Raw genomic sequence first — 9,892 nt, 5'->3', positions numbered from 1 at the left:
CCCGTGCTCCCAGCATTCTCCCACCAGCCCTTGGTAACGCTCCTTTCATCCCAGCCCTGATTTCCACTGCCCCCCGTATGGCAGCTGCCCCCCACAGCTGGGGCCTGAGCCCCCCTTTCAGGCCACGACTATTATTAACATCTCTTCTTTATTCAGCCCTTTCATCTTGAGGATTCACAAACCTCCTGCTTCCCTCCTGCCTCCCCAGCTCCCGGGAGCCGCTCAGCGCAGCCCCCCTGCCCCATCCCTGCTGTGGGTGTTTGAAGTGGGTGAAAATGACCTCAGCGGCGTTTTGTTAAGAAAATGCCATTTTTTGGGGGTGACTTCAGCATTTGCTGGCAGTGCTGCCTTGGTGTGTGGGAGCGGAGCTGTGCTCCTGCTGGGCTAGCTTCGGGGAGAGGGAAAGGGGATGAAACACTCAAAGATAAATTGTCCCTGATGATGGGTGATGCTGGAGTGCTTGGAGCACTGTGGATTTATACCAACTGGTGCAAACTTCCCTTGCCACTGTCCCGAGGGGTTGTCCAGGTGAAGCCAGCCTGCAGTGAGTGCCGCGGCTGCTGGGGGGACAGTCAGGACCCCCTCCTGCTAGTCCTCAGGGTGCTGGCTTCTTACTGGGGGAAACTGGTACATCCCCATGGGCTGCACCCCAGGGACTGGTGCTGCAGCCATTGCCGGAGGGCAGGTGTAAGGATTGTCAGGCATGAAAACTGGGCATTTCCAGGGATTTTTCAGTGGGGAGGGGGTTGGGGTGGCTGGCCTGGCTGTGGCTTGGTGGCTCGCTCACACCCCAGGCATGCAGCACCATGCACCAGCCCAGACCTGTAGCTGCCGCTTACCTGGGGGCTGTTCCCGGAGCCACGTCCCCATGCGTCATCCGCAAGCAGCCCCAGCACCCTAAAAAAAAGGAGAGAGAAGGATATTTTGGGGCCGGAGCAGCAGTGAGCTGGCTGGAGGAGTGGAAGCGGGTGGCTGCCCCACCACTCCCAGCAGGTCCTGCCCGGGCTGGGCTGGGCGTCCCGGCAGAGGGGACCTGTCAGCGCTCCCCTGGCCCCAGGGAGCTGCCGTGGCCCTGAGTCACCCCACAGCACCGCGCTCCTGCCCGGGCTTGTGCCGTGGAGCCCGGATGCGCTGAGCCCATATTTGGGGCTGGGAGTGGGACAGGCAGAGCAGGCTCGGGGGGACACAGCGTGGGAAGGGAGGCATGTGCCTTCCTGGGGGGGGGATGCCTGTGACCCCCAGGGACAGCCTGCAGCAGAGGCCACTTGCATGTAACTGCTGAGAAAGCGGCTGCAGGCAGGGCAAGGGTGCAGCTGGCATCTCCGCTGGCGCTTGTGAGAACCGTTCTTGTATCGGTGGAAAGGAGACAGTGGCAGGGCCACAGCCTGCTCTCATTAGCAACTGGCTCCTAACGATGCCCAGGGCATGGAGCGGCTCAAGGAACGTGGGTGGATGCCCCAAGCGCTCTGGCTTTTCGTATCTGCTGCCTGGAGGCTGTCATCCTCCCGACAGCCTTGACTGAGCCACACTGCCGTTCCTTCGTGTAGAAATCTCCCCTTGTTGGTTTTCTTTTCCTCAGCTTTTCTGCTTGAGCATTTTTTTGTCTGTCTGACGCGTCATGGGCCCAGAGCCAAAAATATTTTTGAGACATTTTGTCGTAACTTTGAGTGCCAGAACAATTAACACAACAAAGTTTAGATGTTTCTTTTGCATGTGATGCTTTCAAAGTAGGGCTTTTCTTTTTAAGGTGCCTCCACAACTACCTGTTTGATTGCTGGATTTCTTTGAAGATCTAAAGAGAAATCCCCACATGAAAGTCCTCCCGTCTTCAATGGCACTTTGCTGCAGCCCGGAGCGGCTGAAAAGGGGGAGAAAGCGGCACCCGGAAACTTTGATCCTATTTCCCTGGAGCATGAGGAATGGCTGCATCACATCTGAGCCTGAGACCTAAAAATGTAATCCTGGACCCCACCAGGGACGTGGATAACTGAGTGCTGGTAACCACCTTGAAGCCCCAGTGCTCTCCCAAAGCCACGGCAGTGCTGCTCGGTCTGTGCCAGAGGGGGAAGCCTGCGGGATTTCTCTGAGCAGCACAACTCTGCCCACCTACCCAGACCAGCAGCTCCACAGTCCTGGGGTCTGCAGCACTGGGGCTGTGGTCCTCTCTGCAGCAGGATGGGGCAGAAGGGATGAGGAGAGGGTGCTGTGCCAGCACCTCTGGAGCATGGTTTCCAGCTGAGGGACCATCCAGCCATCTCCTGTCCTGCCCATCACTTGCAGGGCCATCTGCCCCATCATGCCTGCTGTGAGCTTCCACGGTGGGACCCCCAAATGCTCTCACTGGACAACTCCTTCTCCTGAGCATCCAACAGCCCATCCCTTGCTGAGCCCCTGGGCACGGGCGGGCACGGCTTATGGCAATGGAAACCCCTACGCTTCTCAAGCGCTTCATATATGTGCAAAGCAGGCATGGGAGGCGCAAAGCTGGCGGGGCTCCCACGGAGACACGGCAAACGAGCCACGCTGGCTCAACCGCCCGGCCAGGCACGCCGTCACCGGCTGCCTGCGCCGGGGGCTGCCGGCTGCTATCGCCCGGCGAGAGCAGGGCTGCGCTGGGGCTCCGCGGGGACATGGCACACCCAGATGCTGTCTCCTTGCCAGGCTGCCAGCTCAGCCCTCCCCGCCAGAGCCGGCTGAACCGCTTTCTCTGGGTGCAGGCTTGGCTTCTTGCAAAAGCAGGTGAAGCAAGAAAGGTGCCCATTTTTCCAGAGGCAGCGGCTGGGGGGGGGGCAGGGCTCAGCACCGCTCGCATGCAGGGCAGTGCCGCTGCAGGAAGTTCCCAGCTGGGATGCAAACCTGCTCCCGACATGGCAATGATGTCCCAACCTATGCAAACACCACCAGCAAGAAGCAGGCCTCCTGGCAACATTGCGGTAGGTCTTGTGGGTAGATGGATATTGGCGTTCCCATTTTACACCTGAAGAAACTGGAGTCACACAGTTACTTGGGTGCCTAAAGATGCAAAGCGTTGCTTCACTGGATTGTCAGGACAGCCTCGGTTGGATTTGCTGGATTTGGGACCCACCAGGTCCAGCCCTTTCAAGAAACCCGTCTGGGTGCTTCTTTGCATTCACTGGCAACCAGATACACTGGGAAAATCACCCTCCCCTGCAGCTCCCAGCGGTTCTGCGCTCCCTTCCCGTGTGAGACATGGGACAAGCTCCCTCACAGCACTGGGCTGGGGGACGGGGGCTCCCAGCTGCTACAGGAATGGCTCTTGGCAGAGGCATTTTAGAGCCTTCTGCTCCCCCTGTGCTGGTTGCCCTGTGCCCACCACCGTGCAGATCCACCTAGGAGGGTCGTGGTGTTGGGGTGCAGCTTTCCCCCAGTACACCAGTCCCAGTGGAGCCCTGCCCAGCTGGAGAGGTGCTGCCCTGGGCACTGTGGAGATGCCATCAAGGTGACACTCGATGAGAGAAGGTGTTGCAAACCTCAGTGTCCTGTAGGGTCACCTGAGTCACTGCGCTGTCAGGGCTTTGCCCCAGACAGGTCACCCTGGGGACTGCCTGAAGGATGGTTTGCACAAACCTGGGGTGCTCCGTGGGCAGCAAAGGGCTGGGATGAGGGTGTCTGTCATCAGGGAGCTGCCCACAGCGCAGCCCCATGCCCCTGCGCTCTGCCTGCAGCACCTGCTTTTGGTAGCCAGGAGGCCACCAGCCCACGGGCACAGGGGGCAGGGACAGCAGAGCCATCAGGGACCCTCCAGCAAGCCTGGGGGGTAGCAGGACCCTGAGCCTTTGGGGGTAGCAGGACCCTGAGCCTTTGGGAGTACCAGGACCCTGAGTCTTTGGCCATCACCTTGTGCCATTTGTTGCCTGATGTGGGGCAGTGAACATTGACTTTGGTTTATGGTGGGACCTGCACTGGTTTATGGTGGGACCTGCACATCCCTGCTCAGCCCCACGACGGTGACCAGGGACCGGCACAGCCAAGCCGTGGTCTCAGCTGAGGGATGCCCGGCTGGTGCCCGGCTGGGTCGGTACCTTGAGATGAGGCAGTCTGAACGGGAAGGATGGTGCTGCCCCTTCCCCCTGCTCCTCCGCGGTGACTTGCTGGGCAGGGGGCAGCCAGGGAGACCCCCCAGCCTCCACCATGCTACGATCGACCTGCGAGCCTAGGCAGCCCTCGGGGAGCTACACGATCAATTATTTTTCTAATCTTATCTAGCTGTCTTTCTCCTGCTTTCTCTTGTGTGCCTTTCTCTCCCTGCCTTCCCCTCCCTCCCCTGCGCTTTGTAGCTGCCCGACAGCCCCACTTCCCCCCTCCAGCCCTTCACTTTGATCCTAGGAAGAAGCAATTGATACTCCTTATCTTTATTGTGGTAAAGACATTCCCGACACTGCCCTTAATTAAATTCCTCTTCATTTTCTTCCATAAGCCTTTCTTTCCCCCTACTCCAGACGAGTATTTATTTTTAAATGTGCAATTAAATTATTAGATTGGCCATGAGTATAACAGCAGCCAGATCCACCGGGGCTCTGCTCCGTGCAGTTCAGGGGGTGACCCCAGGGCTTTCCCCCCCCCCCCTCCCTCCCTGTGCAGCTCAGCCATGGGCTGCTGGGGTCATTCAAGCTCGAGGTGCTGCTGCTCACCCCGTGTGCCCAGGCAGAGGGAGCTTGGGCTCGGAGGCTGGCAGGGCCTGGGACCAGCCTGTGGTGTAGGGACAGCAGGTGACAGGCAGCCAGCACCCACAGGCACTGGCCTTTCCAAAGCCCAGCGTCAGCAGGAGCTGCTCCACGGTGTGGCTGATGCACCTCTGATGGCTGCAGACAACGTACATGGGTGCCTCGATCCCCTCACCACCGGCAGCAGCCCTGGAGAGGGAGGCATTTGCAGCGCACGGGGTGATGGTGTTCTCTGCTGGGTGCTGAGCTTGCTGAGAACCACTCCTGGGAGGGGTCCAGATGCCCCCGGGAGAAGCCCAAGTGCCTGTGCTGGCCAAGAGTGCAAGAGAGTGCGGCAGCGGTCTGGAAAGCAGGCAGTTCCCAAAACCACATCACCGGTACAGAGCAGGCAGGTGGCATCTGAGAGTGCCCGTGCTGACCTCCCTGTCCCTGTCCCTGTCTCCGGCCAGGACATGCCCTGCCCGAGCAGCTACAGGAGCTCACAGCAGGAGGTTGGACCCCGTCAGTCGTGGTTTTAATTGCAGTGGCTTGGAGGAAAGGGGCTGCACGGGACATTATCAGCTCCCATCCATCCAGCAGCTCCCTCCCCACCATTCCCTGGCTGCAAGAAAGAAAAGGGAAGCTATAATGTGGGCAGGCAGACCCCCACCCCGGCCCCGGTAGGGATCAGGGAAGCAGGATGGGCTCACGGGTGGTGGCAGCAGCCTCCTGTGCCCTGCTGTGCTCTGCGGAGGGCAGTGGTGGCATTGACACAGGTCACAGTGGCATGGGCACTGCCAGCGGTAGCACAGGTGCTGGTCATGGTGACATTGGCACTGGCCGTGGTGGCGCAGGCACTGGCCATGGTGGCATTGGGACTGGCCATGGCGGCACTGGCCCTGCCCACGGTAGCACAGGCACTGGCCATGGTGGCATTGGCACTGGCCACCACCACTCTCACCAGGTGAGACCCGAGTGCCCCAGAGCCGCTGCCGGCTGTGTCTCTGCACCACTTTAAGCTTTTCCGCTCGGAAATTTTTCCTCCAGACACTTTGACCTCAGGGGCAGTGAGTATTTTTCATGTAGATCAGTCGAAATTCCCCCGGAGACAGCGCAGGAATGTGAAGCATGTTATCCTTGGTACCAGCTCTTTCTTTTTACGGCCTAAGTTTGGCCACAGCCAGCCAGGGGGAGGGGATGCCTGGGGTCCCGCCGTCTTTCCCACTGATGATTGCCAGCATCCCCGCGCCCCTAGACCCCCTTTCTCCTCATCTTCCCCCTCCTCCTTGGGAAAACTCCCCCGCTGCATTGCATCCCCACGATGTGCCAGGATGGGCTGTCCCGGCGGGTGCCTGGGTGAGGGTCCCCATGCCAAGGTTTGCAGTGGGGTGAGCAGCAGCAAACGGGGGGTGAGGCAATGCCAGCAGCACCCCAAAAAGGAGGTGGGTGCCTCTGGGCGCACGAGGGAGCAGCCTCCAGCTCTTGGTGCTCCTCTCCTTGGGCACGCAGGGAGGTCCCCAGAGCCACGGGGACGCTGCTGGGATGTTTTGGGAGCCCCACCAGCAGAGCAGAGGGCAGCTAATATATTATTTTATCGTCTGAGGCTCATGCAGCTGGAAGCTTGACGGCGTAACACTAGTGAGATAAATGGCTGCCTTGTTCATCTCCATTAAGTGCAATTACCCCTTAGATACCAAACCAATTTATTATTATTATTACTTCTTCAAAGCTTGCTGTGGTGACAGGTGCCCATGCACAGGAGGCAGGGGATGGGGGCCAGTGCTGCCTGGCCACCCCTCGCCCCATGCCGTGGGGCCTGGGCACCCCAGGGTGCCTTTGGGTGGCACCGGCAGCGCGGTTGCAATGTGGCAAACCAGTCCCAAACAGGGAGCGAAGGGAAATCCTGCAGAGGAAAGCATTCCTCTGGCTGTGCCCACCAGAGAGGTCCCACCCCGCCGGCTCGGCCACAGTGCTGGTGCCCCCCACCCCTGCAGGAACCCTCCGACCCACCTCTGGTGTTCCCCAGGAGCCCCCAGTGCCCATTCTCCCTGCGGGCACCCACGCCAGCCCCATGCCATGTGGCTCGCAGGGGATGCGACCTGTTCCCCACGCCGGGGCAGGGGTGGCTGAGCCCCAGGACCCCAGGGTGCAGGGCCATGAGGGTCCTCGTGCCCGGTGGCACCAGCTTGGTGTGCCCCGTGGCCCCCGCCACCCCAGTCACTCTGTCTTATCCCGCTCTCAATAGCAGACTGGGAGCCCAGCTGCAGCTATTACATAAAACGCAATTAGCAAGGCGGGCGAGGGAGGCCTGAATGGCATTAAGGAATTCCTCCCAGGCTGACGTCAAAGCTTCACCTCTCCTCTCACCACCCACACAAAGGGGGCCGTTATGAGCCCCCCTTCCCCTCCCCGACCCCGCTGTGCCGCTGCCCGCTGGGAGAATGCCAGTCCTCAGGGAGCCCCGGGCTGCACATGCCATGCGGGAATTGTCCCTGTGACCAGCGCGAATGTCACCGGCAGCTCCCTGGCTGCATGTGCAGGATTTGCTGGCTCTTGCCTCCCCCCTTGCCGGGCATGGCCCTTGCCGTCTGCCAGCTGCTCGCTCATGAGAGGGGGGCTCAGCCAGGTGCCCAGGCCTGGGGAGCGGGAGGATGCTGGATGCTGGATGCTGGGGGGCAGCAGGGATGTGGCTCCTGGCTGGCAGCACCCAGCCCACGGGCCCTGCTGCCCCCAGGCAGGATGGAGCTGAGGTGGGGACCAGCCCAGGCAGCTGGCCAGGGGGGACAGGCATGTTTGGGAACAGGAGGCACCACAGGTCCTGAAATTCCTGCTGGGATGGCAGTCGCCCAGCAGGCTGGAGGAGCTCTGCTCACCGCCCCAGCACCGGGGCCTCATCCAGCTGCTGCCAAGGAGGTGGTGGGGGGTGGCTAGTGCCAGGACATGAGCATTTTGCTATGAATGCCCCAAAGTGCCACAGGCTGCTCCGCTGCCCTCAGCCAGCGGGGGCTGCCTCTGCTGAGGGTGGGTGGCAGGGCTCGTGCACGGTGCGGGTGGGACCTCCAGGACCCTCCCCACTTTGCAGAGGACACAGCCATTGCTGGTGCTGAGCTGCGGCACGCACCCGCTGCGTGCTCCGGCACCCTATTGCACCCACCTCCCACTGCCAAGGGAGCCCACAGCCCCCTGAGGTTCATTTAACTCAGGGTGCTCACTGCTCTCCGCAGAAAGCCCCCCTTGTTCCGCAAGCTCAGGACCACCAGCCCTCCCCTCTGCCCCCCGCCAGGCCCTCCCGCCCCTCCGCGCTGCGCCAGACCCCCAGCCCGGGTGGGGTGGGGTGTCAATGCCGCGTGCAGGCAGGAGAGGGTTAAAGCGCTAATTAGGGTGCGCTAATTAAGGTGAAGGGCCCAGCCCGGCCCTGCCCGGCACTTAGGGAGGATGCTCGGTGGCTCCGGTCCCACCGCCGGGCCCTCTGCGGCGGAGCCCGGGGGCCCCCCTGCGGCCGCGGGTCCACAGCGCCGCGCCCCCGGCCCGGCCGCCCATCGCCGGCAGGGAAAAGGCTTTTCCCCGTCCTTCCTTTTCCTTCCTTTTCCTTCCTTTTCCTTCCTTTTCCTTCCTTTTCCTTCCTTTTCCTTCCTTTTCCTTCCTTCTTTTCCTTCCTTTTCCTTCCTTCTTTTCCTTCCTTTTCCTTCCTTCTTTTCCTTCCTTTTCCTTCCTTCTTTTCCTTCCTTTTCCTTCCTTCTTTTCCTTCCTTTTCCTTCCTTCTTTTCCTTCCTTTTCCTTCCTTCTTTTCCTTCCTTTTCCTTCCTGCTTTTCCTTCCTTTTCCTTCCTGCTTTTCCTTCCTTTTCCTTCCTGCTTTTCCTTCCTTTTCCTTCCTGCTTTTCCTTCCTTTTCCTTCCTTCTCCTTCCTGCTTTTCCTTCCTTTTCCTTCCTGCTTTTCCTTCCTTTTCCTTCCTGCTTTTCCTTCCTTCTCCTTCCTGCTTTTCCTTCCTTCTCCTTCCTGCTTTTCCTTCCTTTTCCTTCCTGCTTTTCCTTCCTTCTCCTTCCTGCTTTTCCTTCCTTTTCCTTCCTGCTTTTCCTTCCTTTTCCTTCCTGCTTTTCCTTCCTTTTCCTTCCTGCTTTTCCTTCCTTTTCCTTCCTTCTTTTCCTTCCTTTTCCTTCCTTCTTTTCCTTCCTTTTCCTTCCTTCTTTTCCTTCCTTTTCCTTCCTTCTTTTCCTTCCTCCTTTTCCTTCCTTCTTTTCCTTCCTCCTTTTCCTTCCTTCTTTTCCTTCCTGCTTTTCCTTCCTTTTCCTTCCTGCTTTTCCTTCCTTTTCCTTCCTGCTTTTCCTTCCTTTTCCTTTTGCTTTCTTTCCCCACCGTCCTTCCCTTCCTTTTGCTTTCTTTCCCCACCGTCCTTCTTTTTCCCCATGGGCAGGGGGCAGCTGCCCCCCCGGGTCTCAGGGTCCGGGCTGGGGCAGAGCCAAGCAGTGAAGGCCGGTGTGTTCATGTCGCAGGTGTAGTGGTGCTGAGCTGCCCTGGCGCAGCCGGTGCCGCACACGCCTCGCCGGGACGTGGCCGGGCTGGCAGCTCTGCTCAGCCTGTGGATGCGGCCGGTCCCCAGCCTGGTGCCCCAGCATCAGCCCAGCTCCAAGCAAGCCCACGTTGCTCAGACCGAGCTCACGGAGCCAGGACCGCTCCCTGCGGGAAGGATGTGTCCCGAGTGCCACCTGCTGCGACAGGCCAGGCTCCGCGGAGCCTCCGCGAAGGTCTGTGCTGTCTCGTCCCACCTGCAGCACGGTCCTGCGCGCTGGCGCTTGGCTGCCTCGTCTCCATCACCTCCTGGATGCCCTTTCCAGTAAGCACAGGGGACACCTGGGAGCGGGGTCCATCCCCGTGCCCCCAGTCCTTCCGCAGCCAGAGGCAGGACTCTGTCCCCTCGACGCCCCACCACCTGCTGCTTTGACTGTCCCCACCCGTCCCCGCTCAGCAGCCAGTTCAGACCAGTTTGCCATCTTTCCAGGCCAGAGCAGCTAAAACCCAGCCTGCCACTGTGCTTCAGAGCTAGCGCAGCCTCACCTCCCGGCTGCCCCTCCACACGGAGCTCACTCGCAGCCCCTGTGGTTCGACTTCGGAGCTGGGATGCACCCGGCACCTGCCGGCCCTGCTGCCATGTCTCTGCAAGGACAGTGGGGCCACCTCTTGCTGTGGCCACCCTCCACCAGCCCTCCTCGGTCTCCTCCACCACTTCTT

This window comes from Falco peregrinus, chromosome 16 (assembly GCF_023634155.1).
Source record: "Falco peregrinus isolate bFalPer1 chromosome 16, bFalPer1.pri, whole genome shotgun sequence".
Classification (NCBI taxonomy): domain Eukaryota; kingdom Metazoa; phylum Chordata; class Aves; order Falconiformes; family Falconidae; genus Falco; species Falco peregrinus.
This window is presented reverse-complemented; position numbering follows the sequence as displayed.